Source organism: Myxine glutinosa, chromosome 5 (genome assembly GCF_964187855.1).
Source record: "Myxine glutinosa chromosome 5, kmMyxGlut1.1, whole genome shotgun sequence".
Lineage (NCBI taxonomy): Eukaryota > Metazoa > Chordata > Myxini > Myxiniformes > Myxinidae > Myxine > Myxine glutinosa.
In genome coordinates this window covers 71,162,020-71,189,243 of record NC_136265.1, presented here as the reverse complement: position 1 = coordinate 71,189,243, position 27,224 = coordinate 71,162,020, and the positions used below count along the sequence as shown (strand labels likewise).

Here is a 27,224-nt window from a genome sequence, read left to right as displayed (position 1 = left end):
AAGGTCCAGTAGAACACTACAAAAACCAATAAACACACACACACACACACACACACACACACACACACACACACACACACACACACACACACACACACACACACACACTCCATGGAGAGTAAATTCTGTTCATCTTCAGTTTTGTCATAGTTTTGGGGCCAGGCGTTTTGTCTTCAGGTTTGTGCTATTGTGTAAAAAAACAGTCTCACAGTGCGGTTGATATATTCTCTCTTGCGTGAATTCTTTCATGTCTTTTCATTGCTGAGAGATGAACAAAACCCTTCTTGCAAACAGAACACTTGTTGGGCTTATCTCCTGTGTGTATTTTTCGATGTTGATGCAAATAGGATGAAGAAGCAAAATCCTTATTGCAAACAGAACACTTGTAGGGCTTCGCTCCTGTGTGTATTTTTTGATGTTGGTGCAAATTTGATGAAGAAGCAAAATCCTTCTTGCAAACAGAACACTTGTGTGGATTCTCTCCTCGATGTATTCTTTGATGTTGATGCAAATACGATGAAGAAGCAAAATCCTTCTCACAAACAGAACACTTGAATGGGTTTTCTCTAGTGTGCATTTTTTGCTGTTGATGCAAATACGATGAAGAAGCAAAACCCTTATTGCAAACAGAACACTTGTAGGGCTTCGCTCCTGTGTGTATTTTTTGATGTCGGTGCAAATTTGATGAAGAAGCAAAATCCTTCTTGCAAACAGAACACTTGTGTGGATTCTCTCCTCGATGTATTATTTGATGTTGATGCAAATACGATGAAGAAGCAAAATCCTTCTCACAAACAGAACACTTGAATGGGTTTTCTCTAGTGTGCATTTTTTGATGTTGATGCAAATACGATGAAGAAGCAAAACCCTTATTGCAAACAGAACACTTGTAGGGCTTCGCTCCTGTGTGTATTTTTTGATGTCGGTGCAAATTTGATGAAGAAGCAAAATCCTTCTTGCAAACAGAACACTTGTGTGGATTCTCTCCTCGATGTATTATTTGATGTCGATGCAAATACGATGAAGAAGCAAAATCCTTCTCACAAACAGAACACTTGAATGGGTTTTCTCCAGTGTGCATTTTTTGATGTTGATGCAAGTACGATGAAGAAGCAAAACCCTTATTGCAAACTGAACACTTGTAGGGCTTCTCTCCTGTGTGTATTTTTTCGATGTTTATGCAAATACGATGAAGAAGCAAAATCCTCATTGCAAACAGAACACTTGTAGGGCTTCTCTCCTGTTTGTATTTTTCGATGTTTATACAAATACCATGAAGAAGCAAAATCCTTATTGCAAACAGAACACTTGTATGGGTTTCCTCCAGTGTGCATTTTTTTATGTTGATGCAAGTGCGATGAAGAAGCAAAATCCTTATTGCAAACAGAAAACTTCAATGGTCTCTTAATTCCTTGGATATTCTTGAGAGAGTCTGTACAGCTTTTACAACTGCGGATGGAAGACACACTGTGAAATGCATCGTTGTTTTGAGAATTAGTGTGTGTCATGTGATGATTTAAAACTTCTGAGCAGAACAACTGGGAACAGTCGGAACAAGAAACCAGTTGCATTTGTTTCACTGGAAATACAAATAAAAAAAGCATTCAAAATTCACCAAAACATTAAAATGTTGCAGAATTGACAAGTATTTCACTCAGATTAGATTAAACATTTGACATATTTCTGTACTTCGCTCAATGGAGAAGCTCCATATCAAGGATTGAAAAATAGGCTCACCTGAAACGACTCCTGAAGCTCACCTGGATCAGGAGCAACAGTCACTTAAACCCCCCACAGACTCCCTCAACCCTGATATTTTTAATGCCATGAACAAACTTTGGTACATCACGGGCGATTAAGGTTGTGGGCAAGTTTAATCGAAATTGTGTGTGCAGTTTAGGAGAAGAGAGCAAAACCTATGTTGGGGTGGGGGTGGGGGGTCAACCCTACCCACCTACCCCCCATAGACCACCTCAATGAGCCCAGATTTTGATGTGGTCAATATACCCTCGTTAGGCATCAAATATGAAGCTTGTGGCCAAGTTTCATCAACATAGTGTGTTTGGTTCAAGCGACAATGACTGAAGTGTTTACAGACTGACTCACTCACTCACTTTTTTTCTCTTTTCTTTTTTGTATACAGAATCGAGGCTCGTGAAAGAGCTAACATTTATTTCACAAACAAATCAAACAGACAAACAAAATATATAAAAAGAGGGAGCGGAAGACAAGATGGGGAGAGAAGGGGAAGCACACAAACACAACATTTGAGAGCAGGGACATCTGGAGATGTGTGGGAGGGAGAGGGCTTGGGGGGAGGAGGCGTGGGAAGGTGGGGGGCGGGTGGGAGAAGTATAAAACACAAGGACACCGAGGACTTCCAGGACAGAAGTTGGCATTTCAAAAAAGGGGATTTGGGGTGAAATTAGCGGGGGTAGAAAAGATCAAGGTTTTGGATGGGGGACGATAAGAGATGGTGGTGAACAGCTGTTTTAAAGACCTGGAGGGAGGAGTGGGATTGAAGAGAGTGAGGGAGTTTGTTCCAGAGGCGGGCGAAAAGAGAAATGAAGGAGTGAAGGTGAGCAGAGAGTCTTGATTTTGGCAGTTTAACCATAAGAGGGTTGCAGGCAGATCTTGTGCGACCTGTAGGAATATTTGGGGGACAGAGCCCAGAGAGAGCTGGGGGGGCAAGGCCAGAGAGGAGTCGGTAGAAGACGGAAATACCACCAACCTGCCTGCGGTGAGTGAGTGAAAGGCCCTTGGAGTTAGCTTCATTGCGGGAGATTCCAATGATTCTGAATGCTTTGGTTTCAACAGCGTGAAGACGAGCTCGTTGTGAGGCAGGAGCACCAGCCCAGAGGGGAGAGCAGTATTCCATTGAGCTGCGGATGAAAGCCTTGTATGTGGTGAGGAGCTCAGGTGTGCCAAGGAAGGACTTCACACGACGGAGGATGCCCAGTCGGCGACTGGCTTTGGAGGCCAGATTTGAAATGTGGTTTTCCCAGGAAAGATCATGGCAGATAGTGAGACCCAAAAGCTTGAGTGACAGAACTTCTTGGTGAGGATTATTCAGAAAGTGGATGGGAGGGTTGTCCAGTCGGTCTTTTCGGAGAGACATCGGAAGAGTGTGAGATTTGTCAGGATTGAAAGACATGTTCCACTTGTTTGCCCAGTCTGTGATTTTGTCCAGGTCTGCAGAGAGTGAGGAGGCTGCAGACTGCCGATCTGAGGGATGAGGAATGGAGCGACAGAGAGTAGAGTCATCAGCAAAGAGATAGAGAGGATTTTCAAGAGAGTCAGAGAGATCATTGATGAAGACCAGAAAGAGCACAGGGAGCAGAATACTGCCTTGGGGAACTCCAGCCTGAACAGGAAGAGGAGATGAGAGAAACCCATTCAGGGCCACACGTTGACTAGGGAGAAAGTCCACCAGCCATGCGTGGAGATTTCCATGGATACCAAAGGAGGAGGGTTTGGTGAGCAGAGCGGGGTGCCAGACCGTATCGAAGGCACGTGATATGTCAAGGGAGACAGCTCGAATTTCCTGTTTGGCATTGAGGACCTCCATCCATTGTTGAGAAAGCAGAAGCAGCATGTCCAGAGTAGAGTGACCAGGTTTGAAACCAAATTGATGATCAGAGATCAAGCCATTGGAGAAGAGGAAAGATTTCATATCCGAAGCAATGATGGATTCCATGACTTTGCTGATAATTGGGAGAAGGCTGATTGGTCTGTAGTTGCTAGGATCTGTTTTGCACCTTTTTTGTGCAAAGCGGTGATGTTGGCTGATTTCCAAGCAGATGGCAGATGACCTTGAGCAAAAGAGAGGGTGAAGAGAACAGAGAGAGGGAGTGAAAAAGCGGAAGTACAGGATTTTAGGATCCGTGGGCTGATGCCGTCAGGTCCAGTTGCAGAATCAGAGTCGAGGGTTGACAGAAACTTTTCCACCTTGTCAGGAGGAAAGGACAGAGAGTCCAGGAGCAGCTGGGTGCGACTGGGTACGGTGGGTACAGAGAGGGATGGGTTTGAGACACAAGATTTAGAGGCAAACACAGAGTTGAGGCATTCAGCTTTTTCACGTGCGGAGTCAGCCGTGTAGCCGTTTGAGGTGAGGGAGAGGTTGGAGGGGGAACAAACACCAGAAACAGATTTAACCAGATGCCACCAGGATTTGGAAGAGGGAGACAGATAAGAGAGTTCGGTCTTGAGAACGGAGAGATATTGTTTCCTGGTTCTCCTGAAGGTGGACACACACTTGTTTCGGGCTTTGTGAAAGGAAATGAGATTTCCTTCCATTGGATTTGCTTTCCAGGAGACGAAGGCAAGTTGTTTCTGGGCAATAGCCTCACCACAAGATTCTGTGTACCATGGACGGGAGGAAGGGTATGACAACTGAAGACGAGATGGGATAAATCTGTGCATGAGAGAGAGCAACTTACTTTGGAAGAATTCCCAGGATGAGTTGATGTCAGATGGGAGAGCAGTCCAGATGAGTGATGGCTGCTTGAAGACCGTGCCAGTTGGCCTGAGTGAAATGCTAGACTCGTCGACGCTGAGGAGGCTCTCTGAGAATGGTCAGAGAGATGTCCACTTTAACAAGCACATGATCAGATGAGCCGATTGGAGCAGAAGAAGAGCAGCAGACATTTTCAGGGAAGTTAGTCATAACCAAGTCCAGAAGAGAAGATGCTCCGTTGACTGAGATCCGGGTCGGGAAATTGACAGATTGTGTCAGTCCCAGTGAGTCGCAGAAGTCCTTTGCTGAGGAGCCATGGCTGGTGAGAGAGGTACCCACACCCAGCCAACTGGCATGGTGACAATTGAAATCACCACATATGAGGAAGAGAGAGTTGGGATGGGTAGATAGAAGTTGGTCCATATTATCAGACAGCGAGATGCAGATTGAGTCATCACTGTTTGGTAGACGGTACAACACGCATATGAACAAAAGGTGGGAGCGAAGGGGAAGCCGTAGCCAAAGGTATTCCTGGGGGTGAGGTGGAGAGAGGGCAGTGCAGGGCGAGTGAGGAAGAGAGTTTTTTATAAAGATAGCAACCCCACCTCCAGGACGAGGCTCAGATCTATCATACCGGAGGAGGGAGTAACCTGGAAGAGATACTAATGAATCAGAGACATCATGAAGGAGGAAAGTTTCTGTTAAGCAGATTACATCTGGTTTGTCAGAAGCTACCTGTATGGAGAGATCAGTCAGGTTTGAACGAAGGCCCCGGATGTTTGAGGCCCATACCGTTAATGAAGAGGAAGGAGGAGCATCGGATACAGAACGGGGGGGGGGGGGGGAGGGGTCGGGTAAGATGTGGAAGAGGAGGAAGTGGTAGGGAGAGCTGTTGATAGTGTGTCAGAGATTACAGAAGAGTTACAAGAGAGGGAAGGATGAGGAGGACGAAAGGTTTGATCGTGATGGGATGAGGCACAGTGAGGGGTTGCTTGAGGGGGGGGGGGCAGAGGAAAGTAGAAGGTTGGGGGAATGGGGGAGGTGGATGTATGAGATAGAAGGGAGACGAAGTGGGGAGAAGGCAGCTTTGAGGAGGAGGTGGGAGGGGGGAGAATTTGGGAGGGATGGTTGGGGGGGGAGATTTGAAGGGGAGGGGTTGGGGGGGAGTTTTGAATGGGAGGGACAACGGGGGAGTTTAGGAGGGGAGGGGCAAGGGGGGAGTTTAGAAAGTGGATGATTAATGAAAGACGAACATTTATAACAATTTGGGTTTATTGTGATTTTCAAGTTAGCGATCCGTTTAAGAACGATGGAGGAGGGGTGGAATGAATGTGAATTTAGAGCATGTAGTGAGGGAGACGTATAAGAGATTGAATATTTTTTTGAAATCGAATGATTGGAGAGGAAATTGAAAAAAGCCTTTTAAATAGGAAGAACAACAGCGTGTTGTAATAAATCACTGAATAAAACACTGCAGGGGAAAGTTTAAACATATTGAAACAGAACCGTGAAGAACAATCTTATATTCACAAAGATACCAACGGGGAGAGGGAGCCGAGAGGGACAACCACGAGTCATGTGAACAGGGGAAAAGGTGGAATGCAAGGAGATAATGGGGGCGGGGCGAGACGGCGTACCTGGGCAGAAGCACAGGATGGGACAACTTCACACGTGGAGAATGGGAAATAAATGTTTTTTTTTTTTGTTTGTTTGGGGGGGGTGGGGGGGGGGGTTAAAACGTGAGACAAAGAGTAGATGTACGATGTACGATGAAGTTTGGGGGAGAAAGGGAAATCTAAAAACCTAGCAAAAACAGCAAAGGAAGAAACAAACTTCGACGGGGGACAGTGGAAGCCTGAGGCTGCAAGGCCGCATCACGCGCGGCAAACAGAAACGATTAATTTATGAAAGATCAACACCGAGAAACTTCCTAGGGACACACTAAAGGTTCACACACCGAAAGATAAATACAGTTTCGACAAAATACAATTGTGAACAATGACAGCTTTGGAAACGTGGAGAAAGTGTGCAGCTTCGAAAATCCCTGCCGTCGTCTCCAAGATCAATACTCTTAGCTACTCTTCGCTGCTCCATGTGATGGCAATTCTCTTCGCTACTCTCTCAACCAACATCATCCCTATCTTGTTTCGGACCTTTTTTAGACTAATTTGTCATCCCTACATTGCCTTATTAATTTAGCACGAATTTTTTTTATTCACTTTATAGCGTATATAACAATACCCTTGTTCGTGTGTCCACATTCCTGGAACAATCTTTCCCACCCTTGATTGAAGATCTGGCCTCACTCCACCCACCCACAATTTCATCCTGATAATCTTACGGCCGCCATTTTGGTGTTCACTGCGATGCTAAGCTAAAGACGCTTTTGAGCTGTCATATTCACAATCGCTGTGCACTCCCTATAGATTTTGCCTTCATTGAAAAACCTACCAAAGTGACTGGAGCAGAGATTAAACCCGTGTAATTAGAAAATTGTCAAAAGACATGATTTACTTTTTTAGATTTTCGATTCATAATATTCCATTTTTACAAAACACGTTGGTAAGAAAAACATCGTGTCTGAATTACTTCCAGCTGAGTCACAGAGATGCGTTTTCACTGTGCATGTGCAGTATCCCTCCGCACCAGCTTGGTGTAAGAAGATCAGTCAATGAACATGAGTGGCCATTGTGTAAAGCACAGCCAGAGTGTAAAGCGATATGTGTGGTATTGGCATTGCATATTTCATTATAAATCAAGCTGTGAGTGTTAGGTGTAAAACCCCATGTTGTGCATAATGAGTGCGAAGAGACACGCGAGTGTTTCACCAAACACACCTCATATCAAGAAGCAGTAACAGAGTAACTTTACCGGTGCAGCTAGACATTATAATAGAAGACATCAGTGTCGCGAAAGAGAAACGCAAGTTGGACCTACACATGGAATCGCTGCATCTACTGTGCATTCTTGTTAAGTTCTCCGAAAATGAAGCTCCTGCTTTACCAATCGGAAAACCAACGAGCACGAAAGTCAGGCACTGGGAGACTTGCAACGACAGATGGAACAATGAATGGAGCCAAATTCTTGAGGATAACCTGCTTGAGAGTGCAAAAGCCCTGAGTGTGTGGTGAAGATTTACGTTCCAACAGGACAATGACCCCAAGCATTCAGACAAAGCAACACTGGAATGGATTCAGAACAAGAACGTGAAAGTCCTTGAGTGGCCCAGCCAAAGCCCAGATGTCAATCCCATTGAGAATCTGTGGAAAGACTTGAACATTGCTGTTCACCGACGCTCCCCATTCAACTTGAAGAACGGGAGAAACTCCCCAAATCCAGATGTGCAAAGTTGAACTTTCCTCTTTGCAACTTTCTTTTTTTTCCTCCCTGAGGGTTTGCTTTCTGTATCTGTCTTGTCCCCCCCCTTGTGTTTTCTCCCATTCCTCATTCTTCCTCACTTCCCTTATCTTCAAAGTCTCTCTCTCAATTTGTCCATCAATCCTGATATTGTCCTCCTCTACTCTTGTTGTTGTTGGTTTGTTATGTTGTGTCCTATTCGAATTCCATTCTTTGTTCAAGCTTTTCCAGACGCCTCGACTGTAGAAAAAAAAAAATCACAGACACAATCCAGGAAATTATGTGGATTTTCACTGAAAATGCCACAACAAACGATCTCAGATGTTGAAGTTGATTCCATTCCACAACAAAATTCCATTCTCTATGGAATACTGCTCTCCCCTCTGGTCTGGTGCTCCTGCCTCACACCTAGCCCGTCTTCACGCTGTTGAAACCAAAGCATTCAGAATCATTGGAATCTCCCGCAATGAAGCTAACTCCAAGGGCCTTTCACTCACTCACCGCAGGCAGGTTGGTGGTCTTTCCGTCTTCTACCGACTCCTCTCTGGCCTTGCCCCCCCAGCCCTCTCTGGGCTCTGTCCCCCAAATATTCCTACAGGTCGCACAAGATCTGCCTGCAACCCTCTTATGGTTAAACTGCCAAAATCAAGACTTTCTGCTCACCTTCACTCCTTCATTCCTCTTTTCTCCCGCCTCTGGAACAAACTCCCTCACTCTCTTCAATCCCACTCTACCCTCCAGGTCTTTAAAACAGCTGTTCACCACCATCTCTTATCCTCCCCCATCCAAAACCTTGATCTTTTCTACCCCCGCTAATTTCGGTCCCCATGTGTTTTATACCTCTCGCCCCCCCCCCCCTCCCCTTCCCACGCCTCCTGCCCCCAAGCCCTCTCCCTCCCACACTTCTCCCTGCTCTCAAATGTTGTGGTTGTGTGCTTCCCCTTCTCTCCCCATCTTGGCTTCCGCTCCCTCTTTTGTATATTTTGTTTGTCTGGTTGATTTGTTTGTGAAATAAATGTTAGCTCTTTCACGAGCCTCGATTCAGTATACAAAAAAAAAAAAAAAAAAAAAAAAAAAGGAAGAGGTCCACACTTACTCCATTCTCGTGGAGGTCTTGAATGCAGATGTTGTATCACGTGATTAGATAATTATGATAAACTTGTCTTTCAAACTTGTCAAGTCCCAGTAATCTCAATTGGTTTGTTATTTACAATTTATTTCCGCCGAGTGAATTGGAGAAGGAAAGACTTTTAAACTTTAGATTCTTGTGTAAAGTGCACAAAGGTCTCTGGGGAATTTCAAATTGAACCAATATCCCTGTCTCGACATAAAAACAGATGAAGTGGGGAAACACTTTGAACGCATCCACAATTCAACAAGGATTGTAAATAAGTAATTTATTCAGGAAAATAAACAAAATAAGTAAAGAAAGTGTGATGCGAGCTCTCCGTAACTCGGCTTACCTTTGAGTAGCTGCGCAGCTTTGCTCGGCTGCGTGGGAGGAGAATCACAGGATTCCTGCTTTACATCCACATTGCTCAAAGCATCCTGGGAGGTCTGAAGAGAGTTACTCTGGAAGGTTTCCATCTTGACCAGAGGAGCTTCATCTGTAAACCATGTGACATCATTATATTACACAAACAAAAAGGATAAATGATTGAATCCAATGAAATAAATAAAAACGAAGGATTTTCAAAGACAATTTGGTCAAATCCCAAGAAATAATTGTCACAAAAATAAACGTCTCAAAAAGACATCTCAATTCATATGTGGTGACTTCAACTGTCATCATGCCAGCTGGTTGGGTGTGGGTTCCTGACCAGTCATGGCACCTCAGCAAAGGACTTCTGTGACTCACTGGGATTGACACAATCTGTCAATTTCCCGACCCGGATCTCAGCCAATGGAGTATCTTCTCTTCTAGACTTGGTTACGACAGACTTCACTGCTAATGTCTGCTGCTCTTCTTCTGCTCCAATCGGTTCTTCTGATCATGTGCTTGTCAAAGTGGACATCTCTCTGGCCATTCTCAGAGAGCCTCCTCAGCGTCGACGAGTCTGGCATTTCACTCAGGCCGACTGGGACGGTCTTCAAGCAGCCATCAATCGTCTGGATTGGTCTCCCATCTCCACTGCCTCTGACATCAATTCTTCCTGCGAATTCTTCCAAAGCAAACTGCTCTCTCTCATGCACAGATTTATCCCATCTCGTCTTCAGTTGTCTTACCCTTCCTCCCATCCATGGTACACTGAATCTTGTGGTGAGGCAGTTGCCCTGAAACAACTTGCCTTTGCCTCTTGGAAGGCTAATCCAACTGAAGACAATCTCAGTTCCTTCCACCAAACTCGGAACAAGTGTGTGTCTACCCTCAGGAGTGCCAGGAAGCACTATCTCTCCACACTCAAGAATGAACTCTCAAACCTGTCTCCTTCCTCCAAATCCTGGTGGCGTCTGGTCAAATCCGTTTCTGGTGTTTGTTCCCCCTCCATCCCCTCCCTTACCTCAAATGGCCACACAGTTGACATCGCACGTGACAAAGCCGAATGCCTCAACTCTGTGTTTGCCTCAAAATCTTGTGTCCCAAACCCATCTCTCTCTGTTCCCACCTTTCCCAGTCGAACCCAACTGCTCCTGGACTCTGTGTCCTTCTCTCCTGACAAGGTGGAGGAGTTTTTGTCTAACCTCGACTCTGATTCTGCAACTGGACCAGACGGCATCAGCCCACGGGTCCTAAAATCCTGCTCTGCCACTCTATCTCACCCTCTCTCTGCTCTTTTCACGCTATCTTTTGCTCAAGGTCATCTGCCAGCATCCTGGAAATCAGCAAACATTACCGCTTTACACAATGAAGGTGCAAAAACAGATCCTTGCAACTACATACCAATCAGCCTGCTCCCAGTTATCAGCAAAGTCATGGAATCCATCATTGCTTCGGATATGAAATCTTTCCTCTTCTCCAATGGCTTGATCTCTGACCATCAATTTGGTTTCAGACCAGGTCACTCTACACTGGACATGCTGCTTCTGCTGCCTCAACAATGGATGGAGGTCCTCAATGCCAAACAGGAAATCAGAGCTGTCTCCCTTGACATATCACATGCTTTCGATACGGTCTGGCACCCAGCTCTGCTCACCAAACTCTCCTCATATGGTATCCATGGAAATCTCCATACATGGCTTGCGGACTTCCTCTCTGGTCGTAGTCAACGTGTGGCCCTGAATGGATTTCTCTCATCTCCCCTTCCTGTTCAGGCTGGAGTTCCCCAAGGCAGTGTTCTGGGCCCTGTGCTTTTTCTGGTCTTTATCAATGATCTCTCCGACTCTCTGGAAAATCCTCTCTATCTCTTTGCTGATGACCACTCTCTGCCGCTCCATTCGTCTTCCCTCAGATCGGCAGTCTGCAGCCTCCTCACTCTCTGAAGACCTGGACAAAATCACAGACTGGTCAAACAAGTGGAACATGTCTTTCAATCCTGACAAATCTCACACTATTACAATGTCTCTCCGAAAAGATCGACTGGACAACCCTCCCATCTACTTTCTCAACAATCCTCTCCAAGAAGTTCTGTCGCTCAAGCTTTTGGGTCTCACTATCTGCCATGATCTTTCTTGGGAAAACCACATTTCCAAGCTGGCCTCCAAAGCCAGTCGCCGACTGGGCATCCTCCGTCGTGTGAAGTCCTTCCTCGGCACAGCTGAGCTCCTCACCACATACAAGGCTTTCATCCGCAGCTCAATGGAATACGGCTCTCCCCTCTGGGCTGGTGCTCCTGCCTCACACCTAGCTCGTCTTCACGCTGTTGAAACCAAAGCTTTCAGAATCATTGGAATCTCCCGCGATGAAGCTATCTCTGAGGGCCTTTCACTCACTCACCGCAGGCAGGTAGGTGGTCTTTCTGTCTTCTACCGACTCCTCTCCGGCCTTGCTCCCCCAGCTCTCGCTGTGCTCTGTCCCCCAAATATTCCTACAGGTCGCACAAGATCTGCCAGCAACCCTCTGATGGTTAAACTGCCGAAATCTCGGCTCTCTGCTCACCTTCACTCTTTCATTCCACTTTTCTCCCGCCTCTGGAACAAACTCCCTCACTCCCTTCAATCCCACTCCTCCCTCCAGGTCTTTAAAACAGCTGTTCACCACCATCTCTTATCTTCCCCCATACAAAACCTTGATCTTTTCTACCCCCACTAATTCACCCCAGATCCACCTTGTTTGAAATTCCAACTTCAAAGACTTAGGTGAGCTATAAGTGTGACCAGCATGTGCACGGGATTCTTCCCAGAAGAATGAGTGGTCGCATTAGCTTGTACGATTTAAAATGAGCGAGTTTTGTTTTGACGTTTGGGCCAGTTTTACATGTTGTATCCCTAAAGAATGAAACAAACGTTTTTCCTGGCTTACAATTTTATTTGAAGTCACGCATGCCTCAAAATACACTCACTTATATAGAATTGAATGCTGAATCCGAAAATGTAAGTGAAATTGCCTGTTTTTTTAACATTATCTTCTATATTTTCTAAAAATATATTTCTGTGCAGTGTGGGTCTTGTGTTGTCTTGTCTTGTGTTGTCACTGAACTACTCCCTCAAACTTTGGTGAAATCGTACTATTCCAACTTGACCCACGGCGGGAGTATGCGCTCTACTGAGTGGCGTTCTAGTTTTCATGCAATTTACCTGAAATTTAAATTTGCCATTTGAGTTTTGTCATCAAACTTTCAACAAAGCTTTATTAATATGAGGATATGGAGAAGATAATTAATAGTTTGGTCAAAGGGTCAAAGGTCAGCATCACACAAAATTGTCAATTTTCATGCAATTGACATAAAATTTTAAGAAATCGCATTTTGCATCATAGTTCACCAATTAAACGCTAGAATCCGATTTTTTAAATTTATTTATCAAAAAGTCAAGGTTGCATAAAAATGCTAATTTTCATCCGATTGACCTGAAACTTAAAGCATTTGCATGTTGGGTCACATAACTGGTTCTCCAATCAAAAGCTAAAAGCTGATTGTTTTTAGTTTTTTTGATCAAAAGGTGAAAGGTCAAGGGTGCATAAAAGCAACTTTGGGAAAACACCACAGTAAGCTATTTAATCACCTCAACATGGATTTCGCCCAAAGTGGAAAATCCCCATGGGGAAGGGATAAAATGAAGGTGCTCCATCGCCTGGCGCTTTGTCCCCTGATCACATTTGGTTGGGATTGTAAAAGCAACCGGCGAATGTATAGCGGTCAGACAGACATACAGATCACCAAGTTGCGTGTTGTAGTACAATTATGTTTGTGGGTCCTTTTTCTTTGGTCTTCAGTTGTTTGTCTGATTTCATCAGTTATTTACTTTATTCTGATGTTGAATTGGCATTTATGGGTTTTTGTGACTGCAATAATCTTTTAAAGTGAAACTTTATCATCTTTTGAAGCAATACTACAGGGCAAAAAGTATGTGGACACCCGAACATCACATACGTATGTGCTCGTCGAACATCTCATTCCAAAATCATGGGCATTAATATGGAGTTGGTGCCCCCATTGCTGCCATGACAGCCTCCACTCTTCTGGGAAGGCTTTCCACTCGATGTTGGAACATTGCTGCGGGAACTTGCTTCCATTCAGCCACAAGAGCATTTGTGAGGTCGGGCGATTAGGCCTGGCTCACAGTCGGCGTTCAAATTCATCGCAAAGATGTTCGATGGGGTTGAGGTCAGGTATCTGTGCAGGCCAGTCAAGTTCTTCCACACCGATCTTGACAAACCATTTCTGTATGGACCTCGCTTTGTGCACTGGGCCATTGTCATACTGAAACAGAAAAGGGCCTTCACCAAACTGTTGCCACAAAGTTGGAAGCACACAATCATCTACAATATCAGTGTATGCTGCAGTGTTAAGATTTCCCTTCACTGGAACTAAGGGGCCTAGCCCGAAGCATGAAAAACAGCTCCAGACCATTATTCCTCCTCCACCAAACTTCACAGTTGGCACTGTGCATTCAGGCAGGTAGCGTTCTCCAGGCATCTGCCAAACCCAGATTCATCCGTCGGACTGCCAGGTGGTGAAGCGTGATTCATCACTCCAGAGAATGCATTTCCACTGCTGCAGAGTCCAATGGCGGCGAGCTTTACACCACTCGAGCCGAAGCTTGGCATTGTGCATGGTGATCTTAGGCTTGTGTGCGGCTGCTCGGCCGTGGAAACCCACTTCATGAAGCTCCCAACAAACAGTTGTTGTGCTGATGTTGCTTCCAGAGGCAGGTTGGAACTCGTTAGTGAGTGTTGCAACCGAGGCCAGACGATTTTTACGCACTTCAGCACTCGGCGCTCCCATTCTGTGAGCTTGTGTGGCCTACCACTTCACAGCTGAGCTGTTGCTGCTCTGAGACGTTTCCATTTCACAATAACAGCACTTCCAGTTGACTGGGGCAGCTCTCGCAGGGCAGAAATTGACGAACTGACTTGTTGGAAAGGTGGCATCTCATGACGGTGCGACGTTTAAAGTCACTGAGCTCTTCAGTACGGCCCATTCGACGAACAATGTTTGTCTATGGAGATTGTGTGCCTGTTTACTTGATTATATATACCTGTCAGCAATGGGTGTGGCGGAAACAGCCGAATCCACTAATTAGAAAGGGTGTCAGCATACTTTTGGCCATGTCGTGTACTTCTTGACTCTTTAGATTCTCATGAAAACGTCTTTTTCTCCGTGTCCCCAACCCATGATGCGTGGAATATACTTCACAATAGAGGATGGGCTCCTCTGTGGATCAGCTTGCTTCTTTTAAATCCATAAGTGTGCCCATTGGCACATGAGATCAAATTCTCATTGTTCAGTCCTCACGGGCTTGTTGCGTACCTGCCTACTGTACTGCTTGAGCATTAGCTTGTCCGAAGCCCAGATGTACTTTGGTCAGGACGGAGAGTGCAAGGGGGTAGGGGTTATATTTTTATTTTATTTTTTTTGTCTGCAAGATCGAGGCTCGTGTAAGGGCTAACATGAATGACAAAAAAACAAACGGACACACAAGACAAAACAAAGGGAGCGGGAGACAACATGAGGCGAGAGGGGGAAGTGCACAAGCACATTTGAGAGCAGGGATATCGGGAGATATGTGGGAGTGAGAGGGCTTGGGGGGAGGAGGCGTGAGAAGGGGGGTGGGAGGTGGGAGAGGTAAAAAACACATGGACACAGCTAGGACTTCCAGGAAAAAAGAAATTCAGAAAATAATTTCAGAAAAGTTGATCTGGGGTGAATTAATGGGGGTAGAAAAGATCAAGGTTTTGGATGGGGGAAGATAAGCGATGGTGTTTTATATAAGATATGGAAGATAAGAGAAAGTTATTATTATTGCCAAATGATACAACTGTTATTATTGTTTTTTCTGGAATTTATTTTGTAACAAGAATGCCATGCCCTGGTAGGACCGATTAAACTGCTCTATACACCTTCACATCGCACGCATTTAGAAACATGGGAATTAATCCCCGTTATTTGTAGTTAATTCGCCGAATCAACCCAAAATCATGATGATCATTTAGGTAAATCACATTCCACATTGGGATGGTCCAGTATTAATTCATACGTACTTTCTTCCAATGTTATCATTGTATTTGCGATTTATTTTCGAAGTGGAATGCCGTGGAATGGAAGGACTTATTAAACTGCTTTAACTACCTGAACGTGGAGTGCACTTAGAAACATGGGAATTGCTCTGAATTATTTGCAGTTAATGGGACGAATCACCTCATGAGATCACAATAATCATTTTGGTACATCACATTCTACATCAGAAAGGTCCAGTAGAACACTACAAAAACCAATAAACACACACACACACACACACACACACACACACACACACACACACACACACACACACACACACACACACACTCCATGGAGAGTAAATTCTGTTCATCTTCAGTTTTGTCATAGTTTTGGGGCCAGGCGTTTTGTCTTCAGGTTTGTGCTATTGTGTAAAAAAACAGTCTCACAGTGCGGTTGATATATTCTCTCTTGCGTGAATTCTTTCATGTCTTTTCATTGCTGAGAGATGAACAAAACCCTTCTTGCAAACAGAACACTTGTAGGGCTTCGCTCCTGTGTGTATTTTTTGATGTTGGTGCAAATTTGATGAAGAAGCAAAATCCTTCTTGCAAACAGAACACTTGTGTGGATTCTCTCCTCGATGTATTCTTTGATGTTGATGCAAATACGATGAAGAAGCAAAACCCTTATTGCAAACTGAACACTTGTAGGGCTTCTCTCCCGTGTGTATTTTTCGATGTTTATGCAAATACGATGAAGAATCAAAATCCTTATTGCAAAAAGAACACTTGTAGGGCTTCTCTCCTGTGTGTAATTTTCGATGTTTATGCAAATACGATGAAGAAGCAAAATCCTCATTGCAAACAGAACACTTGTAGGGATTCTCTCCTGTGTGTAATTTTCGATGTTTATACAAATACCATGAAGAAGCAAAATCCTTATTGCAAACAGAAAACTTCAATGGTCTCTTAATTCCTTGGATATTCTTGAGAGAGTCTGTACAGCTTTTACAACTGCGGATGGAAGACACACTGTGAAATGCATCGTTGTTTTGAGAATCAGTGTGTGTCATGTGATGATTTAAAACTTCTGAGCAGAACAACTGGGAACAGTCGGAACAAGAAACCAGTTCCATTCGTTTCACTGGAAATACAAATAAAAAAAGCATTCAAAATTCACCAAAACATTAAAATGTTGCAGAATTGACAAGTATTTCACTCAGATTAGATTAAACATTTGACATATTTCTGTACTACGCTCAATGGAGAAGCTCCATATGAAGGATTGAAAAATAGGCTCACCTGAAAATAGGACCACGACTCCTGAAGCTCACATGGATCAGGAGCAACAGTCACTTAAACCCCCCATAGACTCCCTCAACCCTGATATTTTTGTGAGAGTGAGAGAGTGAGGAGGCTGCAGACTGCCAATCTGAGGGATGAGGAATGGAGCGACAGAGAGTAGAGTCATCAGCAAAGAGATAGAGAGGATTTTCAAGAGAGTCAGAGAGATCATTGATGAAGACCAGAAAAAGCACAGGGACCAGAATACTGCCTTGGGGAACTCCAGCCTGAAAAGGAAGAGGAGATGAGAAAAACCCATTCAGGGCCACACGTTGACTACGACTAGGGAGGAAGTCCGCCAGCCATGCGTGGAGATTTCCATGGATACCAAAGAAGGAGAGTTTGGTGAGCAGAGCGGGGTGCCAGACCGTATCGAAGGCACGTGATATGTCAAGGGAGACAGCTCTAATTTCCCGTTTGGCATTGAGGACCTCCATCCATTGTTGAGAAAGCAGAAGCATGTCCAGAGTAGAGTGACCAGGTCTGAAAGCAAATTGATGATCAGAGATCAAGCCATTGGAGAAGAGGAAAGATTTCATATCCAAAGCAATGATGGATTCCATGACTTTGCTGATAATTGGGAGAAGGCCGATTGGTCTGTAGTTGCTAGGATCTGTTTAGCACCTTTTTTGTGCAAAGCGGTGATGTTGGCTGATTTCCAAGCAGATGGCAGATTAGCTTGAGCAAAAGAGAGGGTGAAGAGAACAGAGAGAGGGAGTGAAAGAGCGGAAGAACCGGATTTTAGGACCCGTGGGCTGATGCCGTCAGGTCCAGTTGCAGAATCAGAGTCGAGGGTTGACAGAAACTTTTCCACCTTGTCAGGAGGAAAGGACAGAGAGTCCAGGAGCAGCTTGGTGCGACTGGGTATGGTGGGTACAGAGAGGGATGGGTTTGAGACACAAGATTTAGAGGCAAACACAGAGTTGAGGCATTCAGCTTTTTCACGTGCGGAGTCAGCCGTGTAGCCATTTGAGGTGAGGGGAGGATGGAGGGGGAACAAACACCAGAAACAGATTTGACCAGATGCCACCAGGATTTGGAAGACAGAGACAGATAAGAGAGTTCGGTCTTGAGAACGGAGAGATATTGTTTCCTGGATCTCCTGAGGGTGGACACACACTTGTTTCGGGCTTAGTGAAAGGAAATGAGATTTCCTTCCGTTGGATTTGCTTTCCAGGAGACGAAGGCAAGTTGTTTCTGGGCAATAGCCTTCTGGTTTTTTCATTCATAAGTTTTTCATAGGTTTCATTCATTTTCATTCATTCATAAGTATTTTCATTCCCACCTCAGTGTTTAAAGACCCCAAATACCCCTATCATCTCTCAGGAACTCATCCCATGTTTTCCTCGGACGGCTCCAGTTCTCCTTCCATTCACATTCATATTTATGCACCTCTTCACACAGCTGCCCTCCCCCATCCTTTCCATGTGTCTGAACCACCTCAACCTACCCCGATGCATCACCTCACGAATGCTCACAATACCTAACCGATTTATTAACTCCACATTTGGTTTCTTATGCTTCAGTGTCACATTACATGTCCATCTCACTAATCTCATTTCATTTCGTTCACACCTCCGTTCATCCTCCTTTTTGATCGCCCAGGTTTCACTGCCGTACAACATTGCACTACGACCGCAAGCAGTTAAAAGGTTCCCCTTGAGTTGGAGAAAGATCCCCCTTGATATCAATCGGGGAAACAACTCCCTAAACTTCCTGCAACCACTTCATCAATTTATCCATGAGAGGATTTGGTTAAATATTGATGGTGTGTATGTTATCCATGATCATATGGAGATTTATATGGTGATCATTGGTTAAACATCAAAACAAAAGCCGCCTTGTTTTAATACTTGTTTCAGTTGATTTTGCTGACGGGGCGGATATGTATGTGGAGTTCCTGAATAAGAAGGTTGCGGCAACCTGGATTTTGACGCTATTTTGTTTCCATCGAGCACAGCGTATGGAACATGCGCCCATTGTGCTTGAAGCGCAATGTGTTACTTTGATACCACACAAGACGGAGATTATATTCCTTAATGCTTTCTTGTCATTCTTCCAACTCGTCACTGATGTGTGCCTGATGTGAGGTGTGCAGAGTGTGTTCGTGGAAGAGATACACAGGTAGTGACTGAATGCAGAAATTTGAAAGAAGTGTAAAACAGAAATGGAGTCACACCAAAAAGACTACAGAATAGAAAAGATAACAATTGTGAGTGAAAAAAAAGAAAAAATAGCTTGGGAATATCGATTGATTGATTGTGTGCTCTGCCTGAAGCCAGGTCCGAGGCTGCTTGCCAAGGGTGATATTGGGCCGGAAGAGGAAGGGAAAAGGTGGTTGCATTGCATTCCAAGCAGTTAGTCAGGGCAGGAATTGTTCATTTGAGCAGGATGCTGGTGATAACTCACCTCTCTTGGTTTAAAATGAGAAAGAAGAAATTGCGAAAGAATAAAGAAGGAATAAAAGAAGGCCACATCAAAATGTACTAGGGCATGCCCGTACTATATCTATATCTAAAATTATATCCCCCCCCCCCCCTCTATTTACATGAAATGGTTTGGTCCAAAGCGAATGGCTTGCGAGTACGGTGACAATCCCCCCCCTCTATTTACATGAAATGGTTTGGTCCAAAGCGAACGGCTTGCGGAGTTTGGTAAAGAAATCGCCATAGCATGCACAAACGCGCAGGAAAGCGAAAGAATCGCAAATTAGTTTTAATTAGTTTTAAAACATCGTTTAACGCCAACATAGCGGCAACATAGTTTGCCAACGTGAAATAAATGAATACGCTCTCAAATGTGCCGTCCGAGGCAGAGTCTGTTCGCCACGTTCGGCACACGTGATAGCTCGCTGCTCTCTGATTGGTTGAATCGTTTTTTGGACATACAGTAGCTCCGTAACTACTTCTCCGATTAATATGAAACCTTGAAAAGGCACATCCTCGGGTCCCCAGCAATATACATGGCAAGTTTCAAGTATATCGGACCCGTGGTTGTCGAGAAACAGCGGTCACAGACAAACAAACATACAAACATACACACAGAGATTAGTGGAATTATAGATAGATATGACCCACAAGTGAAGGGGACATTTCTTTCCAACTCTTAATTTATTTTAACACAAGTACTGTGCCGCTGAAAACATGTGTGTGCATGTAATCCTTCACATGTGCGGAAAACATATATGTAACACATATGCATATGCAATCATTATTTTCTATTATCATTAAATATGCCATCATTTTGACACAACACAACCATATAATTCTCAAGAAGTCTACAGCGTTGTCCGATATACAAATAATGCAGGGTGTGAATATTGTTGTTCATGGTAAATTGGAACAAGATGGTGCAGACGGACCACGTGACCACAATTTCCCGTGTTGAAACCGCTTAACTGATAAAATATAGAATGATTGTAACCCAAGTGAAGTGAAGCCGCCGTGTCGCCATCTTGGGGAGCACAACTCGACTCACAAACTCGTTATGTAACAGGAACATTGTTGGTGTTTAACATCATATAACAGGAACATTGTGGGTCAAACCTTTGATAAACGAGAACTCATCAATGAACTCGGTCTCCACCTTCACCTTCACAATAAAATCTGAAAATAAAAACATCACATTCAAACTCAAGTTTAAGGAGCATTTCTAAAGAAAATCGTCATCACAAGAGATATTCAGAAAAAGCGAACTTTTCAATCCCATGAAAAATAAATATTTTTGAAACGACTTGGAAAAGTAAAACAACAAAGAGTTTTTACTTTCATAAAATGAAGGAAACAAACCAAACAATCTCTCTTGGTCAATATTGACAAACTAACAAAGGTACCCGGCATTGCCTTCCCCCTCCAGACTCCTCACACACTCCCAACAGACTCCCAACGGACTCCCACCACACTCCCTCCGGACTCCCACCACACTCCCTCCGGACTCCCACCACACTCCCTCCGGACTCCCACCACACTCCCTCCGGACTCCCACCACACTCCCTCCGGACTCCCACCACACTCCCTCCGGACTCCCACCACACTCCCTCCGGACTCCCACCACACTCCCTCCGGACTCCCACCACACTCCCTCCGGACTCCCACCACACTCCCTCCGGACTCCCACCACACTCCCTCCGGACTCCCACCACACTCCCTCCGGACTCCCACCACACTCCCTCCGGACTCCCACCACACTCCCTCTCGACTCCAACCACACTCCCTCCGGACTCCAACCACACTCCCTCCGGACTCCAACCACACTCCCTCCGGACTCCAACCACACTCCCTCCGGACTCCAACCACACTCCCTCCGGACTCCAACCACACTCCCTCCGGACTCCAACCACACTCCCTCCGGACTCCAACCACACTCCCTCCGGACTCCAACCACACTCCCTCCGGACTCCAACCACACTCCCTCCGGACTCCAACCACACTCCCTCCGGACTCCAACCACACTCCCTCCGGACTCCAACCACACTCCCTCCGGACTCCAACCACACTCCCTCCGGACTCCAACCACACTCCCTCCGGACTCCAACCACACTCCCTCCGGACTCCAACCACACTCCCTCCGGACTCCAACCACACTCCCTCCGGACTCCAACCACACTCCCTCCGGACTCCAACCACACTCCCTCCGGACTCCAACCACACTCCCTCCGGACTCCAACCACACTCCCTCCGGACTCCAACCACACTCCCTCCGGACTCCAACCACACTCCCTCCGGACTCCAACCACACTCCCTCCGGACTCCAACCACACTCCCTCCGGACTCCAACCACACTCCCTCCGGACTCCAACCACACTCCCTCCGGACTCCAACCACACTCCCTCCAGACTCCAACCACACTCCCTCCGGACTCCCAACACACTCCCTCCAGGACTCCAACCACACTCCCTCCGGACTCCAACCACACTCCCTCCAGACTCCAACCACACTCCCTCCGGACTCCCAACACACTCCCTCCAGGACTCCCACCACACTCCCTCCAGGACTCCCACCACACTCCCTCCGGACTCCCACCACACTCCCTCCAAACACACTTTAGTAGATCACAGGTGATGAAGGTTGTGGTCATTTTTCATCAAATCCTGTGCGTCGTTTCAGACAAGAAGTTCCGAGTTGCAGGTTCAGGTAAAAAAAAAAGGTTCCGTTTGAAAGATAATAATTAATTTAATAAAAAACACCGATTTTGAAAAAGAAGAAGATGCGATATTGATTTCTTCCCGTTGAGATTCGAGAGCAAAACGTTGTTTATTCTACCAAAGGTAAACGTTGTTTATTCTACCAAAGGTAAACGTTTATTCTACCAAAGGTAAACGTTGCTTATTCTACCAAAGGTAAACATTGTTTATTCTACCAAAGGTAAACGTTTATTCTACCAAAGGTAAACGTTGTTTATTCTACCAAAGGTAAACGTTGCTAATTCTACCAAAGGTAAACGTTGTTTATTCTACCAAAGGTAAACGTTGTTTGTTCTACCAAAGGAAAACGTTGTTTTTTTCCACTGAAGGGAAACGTTGTTTATTCTACCAAAGGTAAACGTTGTTTTTTTCCACTGAAGGGAAACGTTGTTTATTCTACCAAAGGTGAACGTTGTTTATTCTACCAAAGGTAAACGTTGTTTATTCTACCAAAGGTGAACGTTGTTTATTCTACCAAAGGTAAACGTTGTTTATTCTACCAAAGGTAAACGTTGGTTATTCCACAAAAGGTAAACGTTGTTTATTCTACCAAAGGTAAACGTTGTTTATTCGACAAAAGGTAAACGTTGTTTATTCTACCAAAGGTGAACGTTGTTTATTCTACCAAAGGTAAACGTTGTTTATTCTACCAAAGGTAAACGTTGTTTATTCTACCAAAGGTAAACGTTGTTTATTCTACCAAAGGTAAACGTTGTTTATTCTACCAAAGGTAAACGTTGGTTATTCTACCAATGGTAAACGTTGGTTATTCTACCAAAGGTAAACGTTGTTTATTCTACCAAAGGTAAAGGTTGTTTATTCTACCAAAGGTAAAGGTTGTTTATTCTACCAAAGGTAAACGTTGTTTATTCTACCAAAGGTAAAGGTTGTTTATTCTACCAAAGGTAAACGTTGTTTATTCTACCAAAGGTAAACGTTGTTTATTCTACCAAAGGTAAACGTTGTTTATTTTATCAAAGGTAAACGTTGTTTATTCTACCAAAGGTAAACGTTGTTTGTTCTACCAAAGGAAAACGTTGTTTTTTTCCACTGAAGGGAAACGTTGTTTATTCTACCAAAGGTAAACGTTGTTTTTTTCCACTGAAGGGAAACGTTGTTTATTCTACCAAAGGTGAACGTTATTTATTCTACCAAAGGTAAACGTTGTTTATTCTACCAAAGGTGAACGTTGTTTATTCTACCAAAGGTAAACGTTGTTTATTCTACCAAAGGTGAACGTTGTTTATTCTACCAAAGGTAAACGTTGTTTATTCTACCAAAGGTAAACGTTGGTTATTCGACTAAAGGTAAACGTTGTTTATTCGACAAAAGGTAAACGTTGTTTATTCTACCAAAGGTAAACGTTGGTTATTCTACCAATGGTAAACGTTGGTTATTCTACCAAAGGTAAACGTTGTTTATTCTACCAAAGGTAAAGGTTGTTTATTCTACCAAAGGTAAACGTTGTTTATTCTACCAAAGGTAAAGGTTGTTTATTCTACCAAAGGTAAAGGTTGTTTATTCTACCAAAGGTAAAGGTTGTTTATTCTACCAAAGGTAAAGGTTGTTTATTCTACCAAAGGTAAACGTTGTTTATTCTACCAAAGGTAAACGTTGTTTATTCTACCAAAGGTAAACGTTGTTTATTCTACCAAAGGTAAACGTTGTTTATTCTACCAAAGGTAAACGTTGTTTATTCTACCAAAGGTAAAGGTTGTTTATTCTACCAAAGGTAAACGTTGTTTATTCTACCAAAGGTAAACGTTGTTTATTCTACCAAAGGTAAACGTTGTTTATTCTATCAAAGGTAAACGTTGTTTATTCTACCAAAGGTAAACGTTGTTTATTCTACCAAAGGTAAACGTTGTTTATTCTTCCAAAGGTAAACGTTGTTTATTCTACCAAAGGTAAACGTTGTTTATTCTTCCAAAGGTAAACGTTGGTTATTCTACCAAAGGTAAACGTTGTTTATTCTACCAAAGGAAAACGTTGTTTATTCTATCAAAGGTAAACGTTGTTTATTCTACCAAAGGAAAACGTTGTTTATTCTACCAAAGGAAAACGTTGTTTATACTACCAAAGGTAAACGGTGGTTATTCTACCAAAGGTAAACGTTGGTTATTCTACCAAAGGTAAACGGTGGTTATTCTACCAAAGGTAAACGTTGGTTATTCTACCAAAGGTAAACGTTGTTTATTCTATCAAAGGTAAACGTTGTTTATTCTATCAAAGGTAAACGTTGTTTATTTTATCAAAGGTAAACGTTGTTTATTCTACCAAAGGAAAACGTTGTTTATTCTACCAAAGGAAAACGTTGTTTATTCTATCAAAGGTAAACGTTGTTTATTCTATCAAAGGTAAACGTTGTTTATTCTACCAAAGGAAAACGTTGTTTATTCTACCAAAGGAAAACGTTGTTTATTCTACCAAAGGAAAACGTTGTTTATTCTACCAAAGGAAAACGTTGTTTATTCTACCAAAGGAAAACGTTGTTTATACTACCAAAGGTAAACGTTGTTTATTCTACCAAAGGTAAACGTTGTTTATTATATCAAAGGTAAACGTTGTTTATTCTACCAAAGGTAAACGTTGTTTATTATATCAAAGGTAAACGTTGTTTATTCTACGAAAGGTAAACGTTGTTTATTCTATCAAAGGTAAACGTTGTTTATTCTACCAAAGGAAAACGTTGTTTATTCTACCAAAGGAAAACGTTGTTTATACTACCAAAGGTAAACGTTGGTTATTCTACCAAAGGTAAACGTTGGTTATTCTATCAAAGGTAAACGTTGTTTATTCTATCAAAGGTAAACGTTGTTTATTCTACCAAAGGTAAACGTTGTTTATTTTATCAAAGGTAAACGTTGTTTATTCTACCAAAGGTAAACGTTGTTTATTCTACCAAAGGTAAACGTTGTTTATTTTATCAAAGGTAAACGTTGTTTATTCTACGAAAGGTAAACGTTGGTTGTTCTACCAAAGGTAAACGTTGTTTATTCTATCAAAGGTAAACGTTGTTTATTCTACCAAAGGTAAACGTTGTTTATTCTACCAAAGGTAAACGTTGTTTATTTTACCAAAGGTAAACGTTGTTTATTCTACCAAAGGTAAACGTTGTTTATTCTACCAAAGGTAAACGTTGTTTATTTTACCAAAGGTAAACGTTGTTTATTCTACCAAAGGTAAACGTTGTTTATTCTATCAAAGGTAAACGTTGGTTATTCTACCAAAGGTAAACGTTGTTTATTCTACCAAAGGTAAACGTTGTTTATTCTATCAAAGGTAAACGTTGTTTATTCTATCAAAGGTAAACGTTGTTTATTCTACCAAAGGGAAACGTTGTTTATTCTACCAAAGGTAAACGTTGTTTATTCGACTAAAGGTAAACGTTGTTTATTCGACTAAAGGTAAACGTTGTTTATTCTTCCAAAGGTAAACGTTGTTTATTCTACCAAAGGTAAATGTTGTTTATTCTACCAAAGGAAAACGTTGTTTATTCTATCAAAGGTAAACGTTGTTTATTCTACCAAAGGAAAACGTTGTTTATTCTACCAAAGGTAAACGTTGGTTATTCTACCAAAGGTAAACGTTGTTTATTCTACCAAAGGAAAACGTTGTTTATTCTATCAAAGGTAAACGTTGTTTATTCTACCAAAGGTAAACGTTGTTTATTCTACCAAAGGTAAACGTTGGTTATTCTACCAAAGGTAAACGTTGTTTCTTCTACCAAAGGAAAACGTTGTTTATTCTACCAAAGGTAAACGTTGGTTATTCTACCAAAGGTAAACGTTGTTTATTCTACCAAAGGAAAACGTTGTTTATTCTATCAAAGGTAAACGTTGTTTATTCTACCAAAGGTAAACGTTGGTTATTCTACCAAAGGTAAACGTTGTTTATTCTACCAAAGGTAAACGTTGTTTATTCTACCAAAGGTAAACGTTGTTTATTCTATCAAAGGTAAACGTTGTTTATTCTACCAAAGGTAAACGTTGTTTATTCTATCAAAGGTAAACGTTGTTTATTCTACCAAAGGTAAACGTTGTTTATTCTATCAAAGGTAAACGTTGTTTATTCTACCAAAGGTAAACGTTGTTTTTTTTCTCCAAAAGGTAAACGTTGTTTATTCTCCCAAAGGTAAACATTGTTTATTCTTCCAAAGGTAAACGTTGTTTATTCTACCAAAGGTAAACGTTCTCGAAAGAGGCAGAAATTTTCTGTGGTAATATTTGTTAATAGTTTCAATAAATGTGCATGGAAGGAGAACACAAACAACAACAACAACAACAACAACGTGTGACAAAATATTCCTTTTCGCGCGTTTTACATCGTCAGTGATCGTCACAGATTGGATGTTATATTATGTTATGTTAGTGAAGTACAACATGGGTAATGATGAAACCTGGAAGTGAGGGGAGGCTCACCTATAATAAGTGATGATAGCAAAGACAGTTTTGTCGATTCCGAGAGAAGAAGAGGAAACGATCCCGAACTTCTCCTCAAAATCCTCCATGAACGAATCTGCTCTCAGGAATCAAAATGTCCGTTCGAGGTCCGATTACAACGAACGGGATCGATTCACCGGCTCAGGAGATCGATACGATATTGTCCGAGGGGACCCGATGAGATCGACACGATATTGTTTGGGGGAACCAGATCCGTGCATGATGTGATTCTGCATATAAATTATCTATTTAAATAGCACAGCACGGACCCCGCACGGGAACGAACAGTACGTACCGGGTCCACACTCCTCATTCCCGGAAGAACGTCCCGGACTGACCCCGTTTCCTCCATCTGAGCCGCTCCTCCATCCCGGGGGATTCGTTCTGTGCTCCATCATGGACACATCTCCCTTCATCGCGCACATGACGTGTGGTACAGTGTTATACAGTAGATGAGGTACAGTGTGACACAAAGTCCGTGTTCTCAATCGATCTCTGAAAATAGTTGATTAATCCATTCCAATCCGCAGATTCGTCACAAATCCAAAACTCGGTTAAAAATGATAAAATATATGAAATTCTGGATCGAACCAAACAAGGACCGTTTGTTATTAGAACTTTTAAAAGCGATCCTTGGTTATTTTACCGAACTAGAAATCATAATAAAGCTCATTTTGGAAACTTAACACGAAACATCGGTTTGTTCCGTCAGGCACCGTCTGGAAAGAGGGAGATGCGGAACGGATGGCTTGGTAAGGGATAGCAAGCTGCTTGTTCAGGGAAAATACCCGAGATATCCATGAACTGTGAGACCGAGGAAAGAGGTTGATACGGAACGGATGGCTTGGTAAGGGATAGCAAGCTGCTTGTTCAGGGAAAATACCCGAGATATCCATGAACTGG

At 43.3% G+C, this 27,224-nt stretch overlaps 1 pseudogene; it reads right to left on the bottom strand.

Annotated features, from left to right (window-relative positions):
* Window positions 1-205: 205 nt before the first annotated feature.
* LOC137428536 (uncharacterized) lies at window positions 206-26,783 on the bottom strand (annotated as a pseudogene).
* Window positions 26,784-27,224: the final 441 nt, after the last annotated feature.